At 42.0% G+C, this 23,623-nt stretch overlaps 1 protein-coding gene and 1 non-coding gene across 2 annotated transcripts in view; one reads left to right on the forward strand and one right to left on the reverse strand.

Moving 5' to 3' along the window:
* RORA (RAR related orphan receptor A) overlaps positions 1–23,623 on the reverse strand; it is a 781,107-nt gene that overhangs the window by 228,675 nt on the left and 528,809 nt on the right. The gene's annotated exons all lie outside the window — the stretch shown is intronic.
* Positions 8,072–8,178, forward strand: LOC133067602 (U6 spliceosomal RNA). The gene has a single exon (XR_009695370.1). It is a non-coding gene; the product is annotated as a U6 spliceosomal RNA (small nuclear RNA).

A 23,623-nucleotide genomic window follows, 5' to 3' on the forward strand; every position in this document is an offset into this window, starting at 1 on the left:
AAAGCAAGGAAAAAGTCAGGAATCTTCACTGATAATATTTCACCAGCAATAAACATTTTCCTAAAAGAATGCATTATCCAAGGCCTCAAGGAAGTTACTTCATGAAGAAAGGCACCTGGTTTCTCAGCCTTTACAACTCCCCAAGTATGTCATGTTCTCAAAGATCTCTGAGCTTTCTGGTCTTCTGTTTTCTCTGCCAGGAATGCTATACCTTTTTTCTTTCCTGGGCTAATTCCCACAAAACCTCCAAAGACTCAGTGCAGACTCCGTTTACCAGCACACTCAGACTCTGCTGCTTGACTCCTGCACCCAGCTCACCATTCACCGGCCCTTGGTTTATTGTGCAGCCTGATCACAACTCATAGGCTCTGGTTAAAGGATGGGCGGGACATATTCCCTCCACGAGTCTATGAGCCCAGGTGTGGGCCTGCATCCACCTCTAGGAATGGGTGATTTTTCTTTTTTGAAAAATTATTTTTGGCTGCACTGGGTCTTCAAGCTGCATGTGGACTTTCTCTAGTTTCAGCAGATGGGGGCTACTCTCTAGTTGTGGTGTGTGGGCCTTTTATTATGGTGGCTTCTCTTGTTGCAGAACACAGGCTCTAGAGCTCAGCAGTTGTGGCCCACAGGCTTAGTTGCCCTGCAGCACGTGGAATCTTCCCAGACCAGGGATCGAACCCATGTGCCCTGCATCGGTAGGCGGATGCTTAACCATTGGACAACCAGCGAAGTCCAGGGGTGCTTTTTCTAAATTCCCCCAAAGTTGCCTCTCTTCTTCCTGCTTACCATTTTCATAGCTGTCATGCCACATTATCTTTTATTTACTTAATTGTCTAAACACATCTCTTATGTACCCTCTATCACCCACCACACTTCCTCTCAAAGATAGAAGATACTACCCCTTCCCATTAAGTACAGAGACTTTCTTTCATTTCTGAATCTTAAGCTCCTGCCATGGCACCTGGCACTTGGCGACTCCTTAGAAAATATTTCTGGGATGTTTGCTGAATGAATCAAAGGTGAATGCCTTCTGTCCATTACACCACAATTAAAGGAAAAACAGTGAATGCCTTCAAGAAATGCACAGTTCTATATGAGTACCATATCTTCCTAAAAGCGCCGTGACACACAAGACAATGCTTCATATGTTAAGTTTCTGAAGAATGGCTTGGACAAGAGCCACCATGGATCAGATGGCTCTGAAGAAGTTAGAAGAATCTTCCCAGAGGAAGTGAGCTGGTATGACTGAGAAACTTTTAATTGAAGATTCGATTTCTCTAAAGGTAGGGTAAAGTGGGAAACATATTCAAAACTCACCAGTGTACTGCCTCCCCTCTGTCCCTATAACTGTGAGAACTCATTCAGTCACACACTCAACAACATTCATCTGTTATTTACCATGTGTAAACCCCTAGCGGTGCCCAGATCCTGCTCCATAGCATGTGATACAGGAGGTGCCTGACCCTTTCTTTAGAGGCTCTGATTTTGCCTGATCTTGTCTTATGCACCCATTTTTGTACAAGAGAAAGACGGTACCCTCCTCCACTGTGTCACTGGTGTGCTCACCACTGACCTCCAAGGTCTGGGAGGAAGACTGATGAAGTAGTATTTGGAAAGGGTTGTGGGTACCACAGGGACTGATTCATCAGCCTCGGATCCTCACAGACCCCAGGATATGTAAGACAGCAGCATCTTCTTCAAAGTACACACTTCTGCAATTTCCTCTGAGTCCCTTCCAAGGAAGACTTAATTTGACCCAATTGACACACTGGATCCACCCCCTAAAAGACTGTCTCCCCAGGCTGGTGGAGGATAAGGACAAGGACTTTGGGAGGGAGGTAATTTAGGGTCATAGCTGAGAGTGCAGGCAGATAATAAAGAGTCTGAGGCTGGGATCAGCACTTACCATCTGTGACATATTAGGCAAGTCATTTCTCAAAACCTCACTTGTCTCATCTGCAAAACTGGCATGGTGGTGTCCACAACCTATGTGTGCAAACTATTCAGTAATGACCATGTGAAATGAACCCCTTTAGGGGACAGCTGTATAATCTTAAGAAATTATTGTCATTTATAAGATCATGTTGATAATACCTTGCTGGGGAGATTTTTATAAGGATTAGCTAAAATAATTCATGTGCTAGTTTTTGCCACAAGGCAAGCCCTAGAAAAATGTGAGCTGTTAAGATGACTGCGCCGAGATCTTTCTATCAGACTAAGTTTAAAATTCTTAACTCAATTTGGGAGGAAGCCTCACTTTCCATGGCAAACTCGTTTGGAATGGGCTTGTTCTCTCCTGCCATTTTCATTCAAAATATCTGTGGCAGAGCTGCGGAATATTCTGATACGTCCTCTTGACCTCTATCCATAAACAGCCTTTCTCACAATGAGATGTTCTGAGTTTAGGAGCCTTGCTATTTTCAACAAAGAATTAATTGCAAAGTAATTAAGTTTAGAGCAGGGGAATAGATGAACCCTGTCTATCACAAAGGAACAGTGTGGATGGTGATATAATGAAGCAAGGAGACGATGCTTTAGATTAACACACACATACAATCTCTTTTCGAAAGCACACAAAGAAGCCTCCCATCACTTATATTGACAAGATAAATCTAAGCTGCTTAAAGAAGCACTTAATTTTGTTCTCATTAAGTCCCAGGGTTAAGGGCTTTACCCTCAATGTCCATGGAAGCAATGTTAGGTTTTCACCTTGGAAAGTTCTCTGAGGCCCTAAGTCCATTGACAAATATAGCACTAAGATGTGTTACAGAAACATGCATCGAAAAGCCAGCTACATTGCTGGCCACATTCCCACTTGGCTCCACTTTCCTCAATGAACAGAGAACGTGCAGTGAACGCCAGAGGGGCACAAGTGTTTACCCCTCTGTCTTGAAGCACGGATATTGGCAATTAATCAACAGTGGATGCTGAGCAGGGTAGATGAGGACAGTAACCAGCAGGTTTTTACCACTAGAACTAGGAGACTTAATCCGCTTAAGGGCAATTAGGCTGCTGTCACTCTAACCTTTTTTTTCCAGTTGCTTTAGGGACCAAGAAGACGCCAGCTCACATCACACACCTTTTCTGACTGATGTGAGTGGGGAAGGTGCTGGAGAGGTGGTGGAAGAGGGCGATGTAGGGTGCACCCTTACTCAACCCTGAGTGTTGATTAAAGCAGTATATCCATATATTTGAGCCTGGAAACATTCTACTTGGGACTTAAGAAAAAAAAAAAGGAGCACTCACAGGAAAGAAAAGAAGGATGATAGCCATTCTAACAGGTGTGAGGTGACATCTCATTGTGGTTTTGATTTGCATTTTCCTAAAGTTAGTGTGGAGAAGGCAATGGCAACCCACTCCAGTACTCTTGCCTGGAGAATCCCATGGACAGAGGAGCCTGGTGGACTGCAGTCCATGGTGTCGCTAAGAGTCGGACACGACTGAGAGACTTACTTTCACTTCTCACTTTCATGCACTGGAGAAGGAAATGGCAACCCACTCCAGGGTTCTTGCCTGGAGAATCCCAGGGACGGGAGAGCCTGGTGGGCTGCTGTCTATGGGGTTGCCCAGAGTCGGACACGACTGAAGCGACTCAGCAGCAGCAGCAAAGTTAGTGACACTGACCATCTTTTCATGTGCCTGTGGCCATCTGTACATCTCTGGGAAAAATGAGTATTCATCTCCTCTGCTCATTTTTTAAACTGGGTGTTGTTCTTTTCCTGCTGTTTAACTTGTGTGAGTTCTTTATATATTTTGGATAGTAACCCCTTTATTGGGTATTTGATTTGCAAATATCTTCTCTCACTTGGTAAGTCATCTTTTCACTGTATTGATGGTTTCCTTTGCTGTGCAGAAAGAAAGAAAAAAGGAAAGAAGGAAGAAAAGAAAGGAAGGAGGAAGGTCCAGAAGGAAATATAAAACTTTTAACTGTGTGTTTAGTGCTTTTCCTTCTTTCTGCTTTGATAGCTTTTCTGTTATTTAAATAATGAATGTTGTTTCACTTCTATAGTGGGGGCAATGAAATGAATTTGATTTTGATATTTTATTAAAATCTCTTAAAAAATTGATTCTAACAAAATATGCTTTAAACCCCCGCAATACAGTTGTGACAAAGATGGGCGGCTCCAAACTTGAACAGACAAAGCTTAAAGTCAAGGATTTCTCCAAAGTGTCTATATTTTGGCTTTTTTTGGGTGCTTTTTCATGGTTTTGGGTTGGAGAGGAGTTGTGGGAGGAGCTATATCAGGCTGTGGTTACGAAGAAAGGAGGATGTGGCCGCACTCCTTTCATCACACCCATCCTAAGAGCAGACACAACCCACAAAGCCTGTTGTCAGACCGCCTGGGTGGCTCCCTGAAGATGCTGAAGGCACACTCCTAGAGGGTGCGGTTGAGGAGACTGAGATGCAAAAATAAAAACAATCACCCGAGCTCTCTCAGGCAAAGGTTTCTGTTGTCTCCTTTCTCCCTGCCTTTACTGTCCACAGAAGCTGACTGAGTTTTGCTTAAATCACTCAGAGAAGCATTAACTTTCTCAGAAAATAAAATAAATGGAAAAGATAGACACTAGAAAAACATGGCCATAAATGCACTGGAAAGAATGAGGAGCTAGAACTGAAGTTGTAAGTGCTTCAAATGCATAATCTAGGTCGGATGGGTGACAGTTCACAGCATGCTGTGTTAGAGACACTTTACAGCAGGCCTTAATGGCTACTGATTCAGTTCATCCCATGGTTACTTTTTGGATTACAATATACTGGCTTCAGATCTTCCACACTGAACGCCCCTGACTCATATCATTCTACATAGTGAATGAGCTTGCACACGACGCCACATTGCTCTCCACACTGACCTACATTACATGTTCCTGTGAATGAGTTTAATGGATTAAGATCTGATTTGCATGAGCTTCTACCTGTGATGCTGGGGGCTGGATGCTCCCCATGGGCTCACAGAGGCACTACAGATACTGGCTGTGGGTTTTCTTCTCTAAAATTCACTCAACAACTTACTTTAAGGTGCCTCTCCCTTTTTTTTGGTCTTGTTTCCCACTTTGTGCTTTGTTTTGCTTGCCTCCAGCAAGATTCTTATTCTCACCATGGAATTTTCTTGCCAGACAAAAGGAAGAAAGAGAAGAAAAAGAAAAAAGTGAGCAGTTCCCTACATACATAATGAAGAAATCTAGGCAGTTTGCACCTCACTGCAGTAAGTTATCCAACACACAGGGCACGTCAAACTGGTTTCATGAGAAGGCTGGGCTTGTATAAATGCCGAATAAGGCATTTTGACACTATCTGGAAAATGAGGTGAATAGAAAAATGGAGACTGATTTGAGTCTTTCCTGAAATTTCTGTGGACTGGAGTTTGGATTTAAAAAAATTCTACTCATAACTCACATTATTAATTTGTAAGATATCAATACAAGTATGAGTGCCATGATGACCCTATAACTTCTAAGCAGTTACTCAACTACAATGTGACTTAATCAAAGGATTGAACAATTTTAAGGGTCAAAAGGCTTTAAAATGAACATACAGAGAAATGCAGAGCTATCTTTACCATAGAATTGTTATGAATGAGACAAGGGCATTTTATAAGATCAGAGGGAAGGTGATAGTAGTGTCTATTTTCTTTGGGAACTAAGTCCTTAAAACAAGCTTCTTGAGTTATGGCTAGGAATCCACCCCATTTTCTTTCACCAACCAACTTGCTTTTTTTTTTTATATCAGTATATATTCCATTCTGGAGACCATAAGAATTAGGAAAACTGGGAGATAATTCCTCTAAAGGGAAGCATAATCTATTTGCTTAATGATCCTACAAGGAGCTAATAAGTATCATCCCTCTTAGAAATAATAACACTTTGCTTTTATGTAGAAGCTTTCTCTAAGGAGCATGAAGTATGTTAGAGATACTATCTAACTAATCCTCTAGGGTCCCAGGTGGAAGGGAGGTGGCTAGTATAGTGAAGGTTTATCAACATCATCAGCGTGTCTCAGTTTAGGAAATGGAACTGGACCAACAGCGGTAAAAAGAGCACACGCCTAGTAATTTAGGCTAAGGGCTTCCCAGGTGGTGCAGTGGTAAAGAATCCAGCTGCCGATGCAGGAGACGCAAGACATGCAGGTTCTATCCCTGGGTTGGGAAGATCCCCTGGGGTAGGAAATGACAACCCACTCTAGTATTCTTGCCTGGAAAATTTCATGAACAGAGGAGCCTAGAGGGCTACAGTCCATGGGGCCGCAAGGAGTTGGACATGACTGAGCAACTCAGCACACACATGCTCTGCATGACCTCGAAACACCTCATCAATTCATTGAAAAAAAGAATCAAGTTTGATACTGTTGCTAAATGAACAACAAGACAGGACAGTTCTACTGGATGATTTGCCCTTCCCCACAGAGTGCTCATGTGGCCTGAGCTTTAATGGGGCTGCCAGTGCAAATATCCACATTCCCTGACTTTTAACCTGGTGGTTTCCTCAGAAGGCAGACTTGGATCCCACTGATGGTGTGGATAGCTCAATCTTTCTATGCACTGCTTGACATAGGACTCTTAAATAGTGCACTGGCTGTGTGCCTGTTTTTGCCTCTCACTGTCTTTTTAGGTGTAGTGGATCATGCTGGTGTCCATGGCCTTCTGCAATGTGTGTTTGTGTAGGGTATTTTGGGGCAAGGTGCCTTTGGGAAGAAGGGGTCAGGGGGCTTGAATGATGGGTTTGGTATTCTCTACTAAATCAATAGGAACCATGCCACAAGTCTGCATCTCTTGAATTGAGAGGGATCTGATCCTGGGAGTCCTGAGAGAGAATGTGTTGGCTCTGTTGCCTTAGGGACCATTTCATTTGTAAAAATTCTATGGGCAGGATCCATCTTCTCATCATTATACAACCTCCCTGGAGATAGAAGCCTATACCAGCGTGTTGATCAACAACTGATGCACTGAAGATGGTGCTTCAGCAAAGATGGAGCAAGCCTGAAAACAACAGCCTGAGTAGCACTTTCTCAGCTTCAAACTCTTCTAGGGCCAAGTTCTCTAGAGAGTTAGGCCTCAGCTAAAATCACTTTCAAAAAAGGAAAAACCCCCAAGAGAAAATTCCAATTAATAAACTACTTGCCTCTGATGTGAACTACATTTTTTGACACATTGTTATAATAAATAGTTTCTGATTCTTACCTAGCTCAGGAGATGTTGTTACTTGTTTGTGTGTGTGTGTGTGTGTGTGTTTGAGATACTAACAATGTCATTTGTTTGGCAAACAGATATAGGGTGTGTTCTGAGGAAAGATATCACTTTGCTCAACTTTGGAACTTAACCAGGTGATTGACAGCCCTCAGTTTTTGTGGGCATCTGTGGGTCTTGGTTTGCTAGTGCTGAACTGGGTACCTGGCGAAGCAATTCAGAATGACAAACTAGTTTACTGCTGGCTATTAAAAAGGGAAGACCTCTCCCCTAATCCCTGAGTTAACTCACTGACTCTAATCTGCCCCTCAGAAAGCAAGAATAATTCCCTTTAAGCATCCATGATCTTCTACTTGAAGTTATTCTTGTGGTCCCCTAGGACCACCTCCTTTTCTCACTCCTACATCAATCCTCTTTTAAGATTCTCCTTGGCTAACTCCAACAACTCTTTCTTCTTTCATTGAATTCCCACCTTGTACCCAGTTCTTAGCTTATACACTTGCCATTCTCCAGCCTAGAATATCACTCCATCCCTTCAAATTTATTCTATCTCCTCTTTGACACTGGGCTCCCAGATCTGCCCCTCATCCTGATGATCTCAGGAGCCCTGTAAGATTTACATAAAACTAATTGCATACATACTGATTTCATGTCATCACCAACTTGCACACATGATTATGGATGTTTGCTCAACATGCTCCTGGCAAAGAAACTTGGCTCCTTGGACTAAGGCTTCAAGTTTAGGCTCTGGTAGGAAAAGAGAGTATCTATTGGGCCCTCTGAACCTCCCTACAGCACTTTGGCCGCAGAGGATCCTTCTGTTTGATCTGTGTCTACTGCCCAACTGGAACTTTCCTAGGCATCTACCTTCATTAAAAAAAAAGGGGAGAGTGCTCGCTTCGGCAGCACATATACTAAAATTGGAACGATACAGAGAAGATTAGCATGGCCCCTGCGCAAGGATGACACGCAAATTCGTGAAGCGTTCCATATTTTTAAAAAAAAAAAGAAAAAAAAAAAAAGGGGAGAAGTATAATTGCTTTACAATGTTGTGTTAGTTTCCACTGTACAACAATACGAACCAACAATATGTATACATATATCCCCTTCCTCTTGAGCCTGTCCTACTCACCTCCATCCCACCCCTCTAGATCATTGCAGAACACTGAGATGAGCCCCCTGTACTATATAGCAGCTTCTTACTATCTATTTTACACTTGATAGTGTATATACTACCAATACATGATAGTGTATATACTACCAATACATGATAGTGTATATATACTCCAATACTTTGGCCACCTGATGTGAAGAGCCGACTCATTTGAAAAGGCCCTGATGCTGGGAAAGATTGAAGGTGGGAGGAGAAGGGGACAGCAGAGGATGAGATGGTTGGATGGCATCAGCAACTCAATGGACATGAGCTTGAGTAAGCTCTAGGAGTTGGTGATGGACAGAGAGGCCTGGTGTGCTGCAATCCATGGGGTCACAAAGAGTTGGACATGACTGAGCGACGGAACTGAACTGAACTGAGTGTATATATGTCGATGTGACTCTTCCGGTTCATCCCACCCTCCCCTTCCCCACCCGTGTCCACATGTCTGTGGTGCCTACCTTCCTTTAAATATCAAAATGTCACCAACTTCTCATTCAAGTAGCATTCCACTGTGGCTCCGCATTAGGAGCTGAGCTTCTTTGTCATTTTATGCCTGTGTGTGTCCCAAGGTGGGTGGGAGGAACATTTAGAAATAGCTTCTATTATATAAAGGGCCAGGAAGGAATTTTCCATACTATCTGGATAAAAATACTTTCCCTCAGCTCCCCAGATGCTCCATAGAAATTCTGACATCTTCCCCTCCCTCCCAGGCCCGTTCCTCTCTCTAGACTTTTGCCCTCCCTGTTCCCACCAGGGTATAGCAGCCACACGGTGGCCAAGTCTGTTTGGTATTAGAGTTAGAATTATTTACATCTTACCGCTTAGACTTGTTTATGCAGGAGAATTCTGAGAGGAAGTGAATCAGGAGATCTGTCCGCTAGCAGGGCATCCAGGGGTCAGGCTGAAAACAAGTACTGATGATATAGTAAAACCCCATCCCACACAGTCGGCTTCACTGCAGACCCTGAACAACACAGGCCATGCAGGGAAACAGGCTTGATGTGGTGTCAGTGCAGCCAGCAAAGGGTGTGTGAGCAGTAGACACACAACATCAACAGTTTCTGAAATCCACGAGGATGGGGAGAACCACAGAGGCGTCAAGAAACCACTGAGCTGCAGTCCCTTTCTCCAGGTCATCCTACTTCCAAACTTACTGCAGAAAGCTCAGTGGTAGGATCCTACAATATAATATACTATAAACTTTCCTCCTTGTGCTTAACAAACTACATGCATACTCCTCTTTGAACTAACTATATTTAAGTTTCTTAAGCAGCAGTAATTAACAGCCACTACTATTACCTGGGTTTCTACTGCGCATCAAGTATTTTACGTACGGATCTCATTTAATTCTACATCACTGAGAAATCATTATTACTACTCTCATTTTACAGATTTAGAAATCCAAAGAGGCAAGATAACTTCCTAAAATCTCCTAGCTATGAAGTAACAGACCAGGGCCTCAAACTCATGCCTGTGGATTCCAAATTTCATTGCCTTTCTTTAGACCATCCTCCTTTTTGCATGATGCAAATGAGGCCATGACCATGGCTAGAGGGTGGGGCCTGAGGGTTTTGATGTGAAGGGAAGAAGTACTTAAATATCAAGTGTTGGGTTAAGTGGAGTTTTTAACCTTGATTTTATGTCTCAGGCACACTTTGGGGTTGGAGACTTGGTAAGGTGGAGACTAGATTCTAAGCCAGGCTCTGCCACTTTGGACAAAGCCCCCGTCTTGCCTTGCACTTGGACTTGGAGAGAAGGATTCCTCCTTACCCTAGGAATGATCTATATCAAACAATAGAACAGATAACATAGCACAGGGAATTATGCTCAATGTTATGTGGCAGTCTGGATGGGAGGGGAGTTTGGGGGAGAAGGGATACACGTATATGTATGGCTGAGTCCCTTTGCTGTCTACCTGAAACTCTTCACAACATTGTTAATTGACTACACTATAATATAAAATAAAAAGTAAACAAAGCAAAACAAAACAAAAACAGAACAGATAACCTTCTACTGTAAATACTCAAGCAGACTGTAATTAGATATCCAATTAGGATGTGGTATAGGAGACATTTAAGTCTCTACCAAGGCAAGAACTGTAAGACGAGGTGTTGGCTGTTAATGGCTAGGTAGCCTTCACTTGGCATATTTACTCATACTCTCGTTGTGGCCCAAGTTCCCCCTGAACAGTGGGATAGGCATGATGACTCCATGGTCTACTGGTCCCAGACCAGAGAAGAGGGAGGGCAGGCCCAGCATGATAAACCCCAGCCAACCTTTTCCCTGTGGGGCACAAAAGCAGTCAAGACCGGAAGCCCCTACAGCGGAAAGGGACCTCAGTGATGGCTACTCCAGTCCTATCACTTAAAGGTGGCAAACCAACCAAGGCAATGGGGAAGGCAGCTTCTTGTGTAATCAGTCCCACAGCTAGGGAGAGGTGCACTGAGTCTAGAAGCCCAGAGTTCCTGCTACCCCATGGTGCCAGGGCTTCCCAGCCTCTCTTTTCCCCTGCAGCTCAGCTTAGGCAAACTAATCTCAGAATAGAGAGGCATTGCTTCTGTAATGCCTCATAACAATGGGTCACTGCTGCCCTCTCTATCTGCAGCTCCCAACACAGCCTCCATGCCCTCAAAGCCCATGCGTCTCTTCTTTCACCTGGAATTAGTCATGAATGTACATTTCTCACTCCTACTTCTAAAGGCATGCTTCTACAGGGCTGGGACTACGTTTCTTTCTCTCCTCACTGCCAACTTCTTTTTGCCCAAACAACTGCCAGCATAGAGCCGGCAATCAATACATATTTATTAAATAAATGAATGTATAATGAATAAATGTCAAAAAGTTGCCTACAGTACTCAAGAAGATGGACAGCTTGAGGCAGTGGTTAGTTAGAAGCCAAGAGAAAGAAGGGGTAATATAAGGTGACTCTTCCCCATTACTGTGCCCTGCCTTCCATGAACACACACACTATGAACCAGAAAGGTTTATTTTTAGGGATCTATTCTATGGTTGAAAAGGGAGTTAGATTGAGGACTGCCCATCTTGTGAGAGGGCTTCCCTAATTGCTCAGATGGTAAAGAATATGTCTGCAATCTGGGAGACCTGGGTTTGATCCCTGGGTTGGGAAGATCCCCTGGAGAAAGGAACACTCCAGTGTTCTTGCCAGGAGAATCCCATGGACCGAGGAGCCTGGCGGGCTGTGATCCATGGGGTCGCAAAGAGTCAGACACCAATGAATCTAACACTTCATCTTGTGACAAGCACCCCTAGTGGTGGGTTTGGTTTTGTTCCCATTCATTCCTTATTCCCTCTCACTGTTTTTGACCTTGTAGTCTCCCCTGGTCCTGAGACCCGTTAATTTAAGGTCTATGGGGAGATGATACTTCCTCTAGGGCAGATGGTTTAATTTCAGATTAAAATGTCACTTAGTTATGTCTGACTATTTGCGACCCCATGGACATGGGATTCTCCAGGTAGAAATACTGGAATGGGTTGCCATTTCCTTCTCTAATTTCAGACTAGTGTTCAAGGGTTTTCAAAACCGTTCAGCAACACACTTTTGCATTCAAGACCTGCTAAAAAATCCCAAAATTTAAAACACTTTTACTGAAACAAATTAGATAATAATGAAAGGCCAAATTCCTCAGCCTTCCCACACTCACTCTCAAGATGCTATAAATTATAGTAGCAGCAGTTTCAATTCTCTTTTTTTCCTCCAACAGTACAATAACAGTATTTTGTTATAGGTAATCTAATAATACATGGATTTTTTTTCTCTTTTAGACATGAAATCTGAAATGTCAACAATGGTATATTTTTCTTCTATGAATATTAGAAGTGATGTTTGTTATCTTAGAAAAAAATGGCTGATATTTTCAAATGGAACTCACACTCTAAACAGGATATGTTGAAAACATCGTTGTGTTGGTTTAGGGAGGAAGATTTACTCCAGAGGTGACATACTAGTGGTTTCCTAGATGTTCTATTTGGATTAAAATGGCTGTTTAGCACATTTAAAAAATTGAAGAATGTTCCAATATTTAATCATTCATATATTTCCTTTAAGAAAAATATATAGTGTATAATTCAGATCAACTATATAATGTAACTGCATGATGATGGAATATAGGCTTTCTGTTGCCATCTTGCTATATTCAAGAAAAGTTGGAATATCTATCTATGTATTAACATTTACATGTACCTGGAAATCCTGTCCTTCAGTCTAGGAAGTGCAAAATCTCTATGTTCCAGAATATTGGACCTCTATTCAACAGTGAGGGTGGATACTTTGAACCTCAGTAAAGAAAAAAAACAAAAAACAAAAAACAACCACAGTTAAGGTTACATTAATCAGCAATGCAAACGTTTTTTCATTTCTTTTACTTTTTTCAGACTGTGGCCAAGGTTTCACTGGCACTAAATTGTAACTGTAAATGATCACACTATATTGTTCTAAATTAGGTAGGAAGATTATAGTCATTAATACAGTCATCTTCTACAAGAAAATGAATGTGCTAAAGCCAATAATCCAGCCAGAGAAGCCCAGGAATTCCACCTTTTATTAGGCCACCTGGCCACCCAGGAGCAGGAGACTCATTCCTCCGACCACAGCAAGGAGGCTCAAGAGGTTGTCTGGTTCAAGGAAATGGCTTCTTGCCTCCTCCTACCCCTCTTTACCCACTAAGAAAACCAATGGCGCCTTTTATCAGTTTGGCAAAAAGACAAAGGGAATGTTTAACTCTGTACTTAAAATTCCTGGTTCCTACTGTCAGCGTTCCCAGTTCTCAGAGAGGACTGAATGGGTATTTGAAGAGTTTTGTGAAACTGACACTGCACAGCAGCAATGAGGAGGAAAGATCCAAACTTCAAAAAAAAAAAAACCCACCCTAAAATATACTTCCCCATATACTCCACTCTCTTCAATTTTCTCTTTTCCCCAACCAAGTAGATGTCCTTAGGAACAATCCCATAAGAGGGAGATGATATAATGTTCTCATCCTGTCTGTGTTCAAATCCTAGACACCACACTCAGGTAAGGGTGGGCTTAGGTAAGTAAAAGGCTTCCCTGGTGGCTCAGATGATAAAGAATCTGCCTGCAGTGCAGGAGATGTGGGTCAGAAAGATCCCTGGGAGAAGGGAATGGCTATCCACCCCAGTATTCTTGCTTGGAAAATTTCATGGACAGAGGAGTCTGGCGGGCTATAGTCCATGGGGTTGCAAAGAGTCAGAAACGATCACTATAGGTAAGCAAGCGAACATCTCCATGCCTCAGTCTCTATGTCAGTAAAGGAGAGTTAACATCAGTCCCTGATTCTGCCAGCTTTTATACGGGAAGTGCTCAATAGGAGTTACTGCTATTATTTTAGTTTTCTAAAGAAAGCACTAGATTTCTCAGACACACACCTTACAACAGGACTTACAAGATACGGGAATAGCTGCTAGCTAGTAGACCACTGACCTGGAGCTTCTCAGGTTAGGATTTCACAGAATAATACAGTTCTGCAACCATCTTGAGTGAGTGAGGTGCCCTTACTTCTCAAAACTGGACCCTGCAGAACCCCAAGAGCAATTCTCTTTCTTGTTTAAAGGATTATTCTTCCTGGCTGGAAAATTGTCAAAATGGACTTCTGCCTTCCCAGTTTGACAATATACTGATGAGAATTGTGACCAGATAGAAAAAGAGATCACCCGATGAGCCTACTGCTGCACTTAAAGCAAGTCTCCTTATTTTGTAGACTGAATAATGGAATCCTGAAATTCCAAGGCCAGAAGAGGTTGTACCAGCTCTTTTTCTGTAGAAGTGCCAGAGCCAACCCTTGAGAGTTAAAGAAAGAGGACCCAAATCTCTTAACTGTTTAGAGGCAAGGGTGGGGCTAGAATGCACATCATGTGACTTCCCATCAAATGAGTTTTTCATTTTACAGGCTACCTCTGGTAGTTGGCTTGACTGACTATGCTATTGGAAAATGTTAGCCTTGCAAGATTCTCTCACTCTTTTTTGCAAGACAGGATCAGCTTCCACAGCTCTGTAACACATCCCAAATCTTCTCTAGTAGGTTCTGTGATGCCAAACCTTGGCCATGCCTCCAGTGTATAATCATTTCCACAAAAAGACCTACCTACCAGGAGCAGGAATCTGACATACAAGACACAGCTAGGAGGAAATGAGCAAATACAATGCAAAAAAAATTTCACTTGTGATGAAAGTTTGAAAACACTGAATACTGAGAACAAACAACGTGATGTGGCACATTTAAAAAGATGCAAAACATCTTTTTCCTTTGCTAACTACCTTGAAAATTTTCCTGGCCACAGGTGGGTGGTAAACTCTTGTTTCATTTTTCCAAAGATCTTAGCCTTCTGAAGGGGGTTAACTTTGAGATTGTCTAAGGAGAATAGAAGCAACCTGGGCAAACCAAGCTATGAAAACCACAATTTTATTTATTCCTTAAGGCTTGCATTCACACAAACTGTGCAAATTGGTCTCCATGCTGAAAAACAACAAAACCCAAATTATATTTTTAGAAAGGGAATATGATGAAAACACAATTGAGTTTCCATTAACCCTGCAAACAGTGCCCAACAAGTTTCTAACAAGTTCAAAGGCTAGCTTTTTCAAATTCCATGTGTGCAAGGGCACACACATACTCCTGGTTTAGTAGTCCAAAAGCAACCTAAATGCTGGAGGAAAGACAGACTTGTTTCCTAGTTCAAGCCACCAATCTAGAGATTCACAGTTGGAATAAATTCGGCTACACTTTTTTTTTCAATAAAAAAATTATGATTCTCCCTCTCAGGCTAATGCAGGAGAATCGCCTTTACCCAGAAATGATCTTACGCTACACTAGAACTACTCAGTCAGCATCTTTAATTATCATTTCCCACAAGCCTCTAGGCTAGTGCTTCTCAAAGTTTAATGCGCATACGAATTGCCTGGAGATCTTGTTAAAAATGCTGATTCTGATTCAGTAGGTCTAGAGTAGGCTCTGAGATTCCACACTTCTTACAAGTTCCTAGGTGATGCCACAACTTCTAGTCCATGGACTTAACTTTGGGAAACACAATTCTAGATGAAGTCCACTTAACATTGTTCTCACCAGGGCTGGAAACAGGCCACACACAATTACAGAAGATCAGGCTTCTATGAACTATTATGTTCCCTGTGAATTTTTCCTCCTTGCCAGACCTCCTCAGTACCATCTTCCTTCCCTCTCTTCTGAATGTACTTGCAGTTAGTAACCTAAAGGAGGCAGTCAATCACACTGGCACAAGGAAAAGAGCATGCAAGACTTGGGTTTGAAGTTTCAGCAACACCCTTTACTAGCCAGACAATTCTCATCTCTGAGCCACATCTGTATTATGAGGCTAAAGACACTCACCCATGCACTTGTTATTGTGAATAAATGAGGAAATGTACAAACTCAAGCACAGTGCCTTGCACAAATTAAGAGTTCAACAAATATCAGGCTCCTATCCTCCTTCGTTTAAAGTGTCAAGCCCAGAATCAGTGCTTCATGCATGGCCTAGTAGTGCAGACTTGAAGAGAAGATGGGGTCTGTAACACCTATAGCATGCTACTAACTTCTGCTCATGACACTGGAAGTTGGAAGACAAGGTGGGTGGAAATAAAGGTACAATCTTCCTTTCCTAGCAGTAAGCATAAAACCTTCATCCTGCTTTAACTTCTGTCATTACTCCTAAATTGGCATCTTTGGATCTCATCAATGATTTAATTAACACATTATTATTAAGCTCCTAGTCTGTGGTAGACACTGAATCAAATATCCAGAGGAAGCTTCCAAATGTAGCCAGCTTTCAGGTTAGTTGTATTTCACATAGGAAAACTTTGGATAACTGATCAAAATGTTGCATCTGAATTCCAGTATTTAATGTCCTCTAGCTGGGACCTTCCTATCAGTGAAGGTAGGTCAACATGGCAAAATCAGCATAATTAAAAACTAGTTTGATATACAGGAAGAAATAAACGGTGGTCTGAACATGACTAGGAAAATTTATTTATCTTGTTTATCCATCAGTCACCAATGGAAGAATCTTTCTAGAGTGCTCAAGTTTCTCACCTCATCCTTGATGTGACATTCAGATGCAGCCACTCGGCCTGTCAATTTTCTAAATGCTTTTCTCTTGCTCTGGAACTTAAGGTGAGCATGACAGCGGAGAAGTAAAGATATTCACCTAAAAACAGGGGATCCCCACTTATAAAAGGAGCCCAGTAAATGAAAAAAAAGTTGGGTTTCCAAATTGAATAGGAAAAACCACTTTAGAAGAGGGTTTTCTGACTGGATGTGAATGAAAGTCTTGGGTTTAAGCACATTCAGATGAATAGTGGTGGTTTTCTAAGTTTGACTTTCCTGTCAAAATTGTCACCATGTTGCAAACAGGCTTTAAAAAGATAACCAGGGCCCCAGTGGAAGAGTGAGAACTTAATACACAAAGCTTGGGTTGCGGGAAATTCATCTAAACATCCATGTCTTGACCTCCTTCTAATCCAAAGCACACAACTTGGCAGACAGCAGGTGGGGAAGTCATTAATATGTGGACAAGCGATCTCTCAAAAGCACACCAAGACCACGTGCTGGTCACTGATGAACATCAGAAAGAACTGTACAAATATTTATCGCAATAAAATAATGTCTGTCACAAAGCTGAGGAATTTCCACAATAGTCACAGGGCACTAAGTCATCACCAAGGCAAAATTTCTGTTTAATACAGGCTCTGGATCCCTTCTGAAAGTGAAGTGTGGAAGTCAGAGTTCAAGGACTGACTTTTCTTGAGCTTTAAAAAAAACGATCAGCAGTGTGTGTACGTGTCTATGTGTGTCTATGTGTATTTGTGTGTCCATGTGTGTATATGTGTACATGTGCATATGTGTTTTTGTGTGTGCGCATAGATGCACATTTATGTACATGTATGTGTACATATGCACGTGTGTTTGCACAGGTGTATGTGTACACGTGTGTGTGTTTTCATGTATGTGTGTGTGTGTGGCACTTTTAGATGATGGTTAACAAAATTAAAGCTGCTAAACACATCATGCAAACCACTCAGTTATGATCCACTGCTTTTCTTGCTTGGTTAACTTCTTGTAAATTTGAAAATGGACTCAAAATTATACAACATTCAGGAATTATTAATTGTCTTTCATTTGATAATGGCTTTATGGATATACATATATGTATATAATTTAAAAGAAATGTCTACCTTGAACTATTTATTAGTGAAATGACCTGATGTCTTGGATTCTCCTTAAAATATTCCAGCAAAATTAAAAAGTATATGTGTGTTTTTGGGGTGGGGGAGTTGATGAAACAACTCTGGTACCATGTTGATGGCTATTGAAATTGTACGATGGGTCCATTGGAGCACTGCATTGTCTTTCAACTCTTGAGTATGAGGGGACATTTTTACAATAAAAGTTAAAAAAAAAATCCACCCCCAAATACTGGAGCGGATAGCCGTTCCCTTCTCCATGGGATTTTCCCAACCCATGGAATGAACCCAGGTCTCCCTAATTGCAGGCAGATTCTTTACTGTCTGAGCCACCAGGGAAGCCCCCCAAATAAAGAGGGTTTCTTTTAAAAGCACTAAAAATAGTTTACACAATAATACCATCTTTTGTGGTGAAACACAGGGAGTAAGTGCAAGAACCCAAGAGCAATAATTAATGGCCAATCCTACGTGCATTCCATTAAGCCCAAGCAGCTGTCACAAACATCTTAATTTAAAGAGTTGGGGTTTGGGGAATCGTGGCACTGCAAAGAGCTACGTCCTGCTGCTGCTCCGCAGAACTGGTACATATCAGACCCTTAAATTTTTAAACACGGCTTTCATGTTTTCAAGAGCTGAAAAACCTTTGAAAAGTCAGCTTGTTAGGAAATTCACCTTGCAGATTCCTGCTTCAAGGGTTGGTTGGGTACTGGCAGCGTTGGTTTGGGGGTGGGGTGGATGTTCACAGGTCAGGTAGCTGTGTCATATGGTGGGAAAGAGCAGAGAGATGGCTCTGAATGTATGGGGCATAGCTTTGTTACCTAATGCAGGACAGACCACCTTGTTGGAGTGCTGTTGGTCTACAAACCCTCCTTCCTTTATTTTTTTCCTCTCCCAGTTTCTGTCCAAAATATTGGATGGCAGAAGCATTTTTGAAGGGAGATATATGGACTAACCAAGAAGCACGAACCTAGAATTCATTCCCCTCTGTGTGCACTACTGTGAATCTTTAGGCAATGACCTTGCTTCCATGCCCTCTCTGGGACACGGGAAAAGCATCCCACTTCCATGTCCTTCCCACTATAATGCTGGCCTAAACCCTGCTACCCCAGAGGTAGATGGTAAACAAGGGTCCTATCTGGGTTGCTAAATTTAAAGTAAACAGACAGGTACAAAAGATAATCAACTAGATCTAAGTCAGCAATCAAAAAATCCAGACTCCCCAGTCAAAAACATCTGAATGGGACCAATCATCTTTCTTAGTAGCAAATTTAATGATCCCCCTTAGTGCCTACATTTTTTGCCTAAATAAGTAAGTACCTTGAAATTCTATGTATTGATGGTTCCCAATGCAATGAAAAACACCTGTGTGTTGGCTGAACTTGACAAGAAAGGAAGCTTTCTGGCAGCCCAGAGCAAGGTCTCCTATTAATTTCTTAAATCGATCCTGGCAATATTATTATCCGGCCTAGGAAAGAACAGCTCTTTACTCATAGCATCAGATTTGAATTTTTTTTAAACAACAGTCTCTATTGCCCGTAAGGATGACTAATAACTGTCGGCTGTAATTTCCCAGAGTTTGCGGGTATGACTTCTAACAGTGCTCCTTGCGTTTCAATTTGCCATAGTTCGTCTGGGGGACTCTAAGGCTTTCAAACACAATTTAACCAAAACCCCCAGCTGTCTCTCAGTTCAGCCGGGAGAACTTTGTGGTACTCTTGAACTCACTACCTCCGCCCCCACACCCGAGAGTCTCCCTGGACGCTGCTTTCCTTCCCTGCATCACACATCATCAATCAAACAACCAGAGAAACGCAGAAACCTCAGTTCTCAACTGCAATCAATACAACCACCTTTCCTGGGGTAGCGCTGTGTTCGTTTTGAAGGTCACAGAATGAGTCAGGGGCAGAAGAGAGAAAAAGAGGCCATGGGTTCTTTGACTCCGTGTCTCAGAGAGATCAGCTTGTACAGAAAAATAACCTCATTAAAATGGACTGATCGCCGGGGAGTGGACAGTCCCAGTGAACAAAATTTTGCACTATCAAAATACTATTGTGTTATTTTACATATGGTCTCAAGAGCTAGACAAATAAATTTGCCTGGTGTAAGTTCTGATTCATCAACAGATAAGAGGATAAGTGGAAACTGAAACCACAATAGCCAAGCACCTCTCTGAGGAGAGCAAGGGTCTGCTCCCATTACAATAGAGCTCTTATTTACGCATTCTTATGTGCATTATTTCAGTAAGTTATTTACTCATAGAAACCAGATTTGTTGAGAACTACTGTATGTAAGTCATAGTAAAATGTGTCATGGGGAAGGCAGACCTGGGTATCTTCAAAGAACTTGGTAAATAGCTATTTTTTAAGTGCCTTCCGTTGAAAAAATAATTGCTGGAAACTTTATTTCTGCTATCTATATATGAGGCTATTTAAAAGAAACCAGATATAGGAAACATTTATGAATTAAAAAACACTATAACAGATGAAGCAGAATAGGTCTTCTTGATTAAAACAAAAAGACAAAATCCTTTGTAGTTCAAGCAAAGATGATTTTAGCAAAGAGACATCTCTGTGAGAAGCAACTGACCCCCCCCACACTAACAGAGCTTCATTCTTTAGGGTTAGGGGTCATTCCTTACATGCTGTTGATTTATTTTAAGGAAGAAATCACTATAGAAGATATACAACCAGCTCTTTAGAAACACATCAATTGTTTAAATAAACTATACATCTCTATTTGTTTGTTTAGTAAATCATTTGGTCATGGATTTAACCCAGAGTCTACATGATCACACTGGCTACATTATACAAATACCTTTCCTACTGAAAACCTATCAAAGAATAGCTCATGATATCACTGTTTACTGTTGACTCTATTCTCTTTTAGTTTGCCAAATACCGTTTATTTTCTAAAGTCCTAAATTTCAAGAAAATTTCTCTGTTACCAACATACTGAAATCACCTGTCATTGAAGAACTGAGTTACTGCTGCAGTGAGCAAACTGAAGTGGAAATGAAATCAGAGAACCCAGCAAACTGAGGTGAAGCTGAAATGGTAGCTCTCTCCTGTCATCTGCTACATTATTTCTTAGAACTTAATACATGTGTATAAACAAATCGAGTGTTTCTGTCCTGTTTTATTCCTATAGAGGACTCACCTGCAGTTCTCTGAACTTCTGATTCTGATTAACCTTGAAGGGACCTGGACCCACATGCAAGAGGCTGACAACACCAGAAGAAAACTGCCTTCTGAAGAATCAGAGTTCGTAGCTCACTTTTACTCCTGTCACTGCCTGACCTCCTGGACTCTGGGCCCTGCCCACCTAGGGTATCACCTCCACCTGCTCTCTGTGGTTCAGCTGACTTCCCTGGACTCATTTCCTTGTTGGCCTGCACTCTCTACACACTGGATCCCTCCAGCAAGGCTGGACTCTCGTCATTCCTGGATGGCCAGGTTATGCTGTCATCCCAGAAGAATACAGGAAAGGAAGACCACATCCTTGGCGGATGCAGAACTTCTTGTTCTGCATCAATGATGCCCAACATCAGACCCCAGGGTCCTCGTTCCCATTTCTCACCCTTCTCTCTCCATGTCTCACAAACAGTGAGAACACTTCCCAGAGAGGTGATCAGGATGCAGTGAGACCTGGAGCCACAGGATTCCTGCCCATGAACATGTTACCACGGACTACTGAGTTTGTCTCACCAGATCTTTGCAAAGATGGAACAAGTCTAGTTGAAAAAAAAAACTCTAGATGATTGGATTCTCTGTCCTCAAGCTCCTGAGATCTTTAAGGGTGTGGAGATAATGGAACTTCACTTTTTCCAATACTCATAATAAAACATAGAAGTTTTCTTAGGCTACAGATCTCCTTATCTAAGGAAGGAAGCCAAAGATAGGGCCAAGGCTAGATTTTATTAAAAATTTAACAGTTAAGCAGCTACATATGGCTTAATACATGGGCTTTTACTTCAACAATAGCAGCTGCCCTTGGTTTGGATGAGTAAATCAGTCGAAGGATTGACTGAAAAGAGAAAAATAAAGACCATTTGTAACTTAGAACTGGTAGAGATAGATAAATGTGAGCCTCCCAAACCATTTACACACACACACACACACACACACACACACACAGCCATTTTCTTTGAAAAGTCAGGAGAAGGGAAGAGCAAGGCAAAAGAAGGTAGGTTGGACTAGTTGAGCACTTTCCCAATGACATAATTTGAAAGATGACTTGAAAAGATTTGAATCTCTCTAAACAAAACAGATGGCAGATTCTAAACAAATAATTCTTCCTGGAGATTTTCATACATCAAGTTAATGTGGTATAGACTCCTGACAGAGTGATTCCCTAGTGTCCAGTGGGTAAGACTCCAGACTTCCACTGCAGAGGGCATGGGTCTGATCTCTGGTTGGGGAACTAAGATCCTACATGCCTTAAGGCATGGCCAATATTGTAAAACAAAATAATAAATGTATATATGTCTAGAAAAAAAACAAAAACTCCTGAGATGTTATCAGGCTCAGAGTGATGGCTCAAGGCAAGCCAGTCTTCAACACCATCCATGCATCCATGCATCTATCCATTCAAATAACAAATCAAGAAGTATTTAAGGAGTGCTTACTATGCACAAGATCCTGTGTGAGGACTAGGGACTATAAGATGGAGCACAGTAAGGCCTCAGTCCTCAGAAGGGTGAGATGAAAGCGACGGCTTGGAGAATGTGCAGATTTGCAGGGTTCTCCTCTACCATCCCAGAGACTAAGAGGTCTATCTGTGTAGCACAACTAACTCTGGACCCCTTGACCTTGTCTTAGAGAGACTATATGCTTAGGTAAAGGTGTTCATCCTCTCAAAGCTTAGCAAGATCTGACAGCATGCAATTTGTACACTTCACCTCTGGCTTCATTTTATTATTTTACCCATATTTTCTTTCCACCCTGATTTATTCACTGAATTTTTATCTTGTGTACTGTCTGTACTATTATAAGCCATCTCAATGCCTCTAAGGAAATAAAGAGATTTAAATTCTTAAAAAAAAATACAACTGCCCTACACAATCACACAATATCAACAACAACGATGGTAATTTTTATTATTACGGGTAATGTTTATTGAGGAGTCCAACAGGCCAGGCATCATTCTAAGGACTTTATAAGCATTTTCTCATTTTCCTTCATGATAATCACGTGAGCCTGTCATGAATATTATTACTATTTCACAGATGAGGAAGATGAAGCACAGAGAATTGATGTAATGTGCCAGGAGGTGTGAAGCCAGGACTCACACCCGCACACTTTGCTTGTGGAAGGGCTCCTTATGGCTTACTCAGGTGCACGAGTTTTCCAGGTCTCCTGATGGAACATAAGCCCCGTGCTTCCTGATCTGACTCACCCTAGATTTGACACTAGGATTCCTAAACTGGGGCCCAGCTAGCCTTGGGGCCTTCTTGAATACTGGCCTCACTCTCTCTGTGACCCTTCCTGACCCAGTGGCTGGGTTAGCAGGAGGTTTCCACACCTGAGCACTTGTGTCTCTGGAGGGTGAGCTCCTTTAAGAACACGGACAGTGTTGTCCTCACTTTCAAGGTGTCAGTGCCTGACAGCATACAGGAGCCATAGCAGCTGTTTAATTAAAGCTGGTGTGGGTTGATGAATGCATGAAGCCTCCATCACGCTGCCACAAACACTGTACAGCCCTCCCAGAGAGAGGCATCCAGATCTGGGCCCCCACCCTCTCACACTGGTCCATTTACGATGGCAACCGTCGGGAGCTTCACCTACTTTATTTGGATAGTTCTACCTCTCTAGGTGCTGCTTCTAAAATTAAACAACTATTAATCTGTGAGCTGTAAAGCTCATGCACCCAGGTTTTATCAAACACAGAGAAGCATATTTTGCAAGGAGAAAAGGTCTTCTTGATTAGTGATTATAAAATTGACTTGATTTCAATCTAACTTAGTATATTCAAAAGCACCATATTAAAAATTGGAATGGGCACTTTTAATTATCTTATGAGTTCAGGCATTTCAACATCTTCTCCTGCACTGCCCCCACC

The sequence above is a fragment of the Dama dama genome, chromosome 12, assembly GCF_033118175.1.
Source record: "Dama dama isolate Ldn47 chromosome 12, ASM3311817v1, whole genome shotgun sequence".
In the NCBI taxonomy this organism is placed as follows: domain Eukaryota; kingdom Metazoa; phylum Chordata; class Mammalia; order Artiodactyla; family Cervidae; genus Dama; species Dama dama.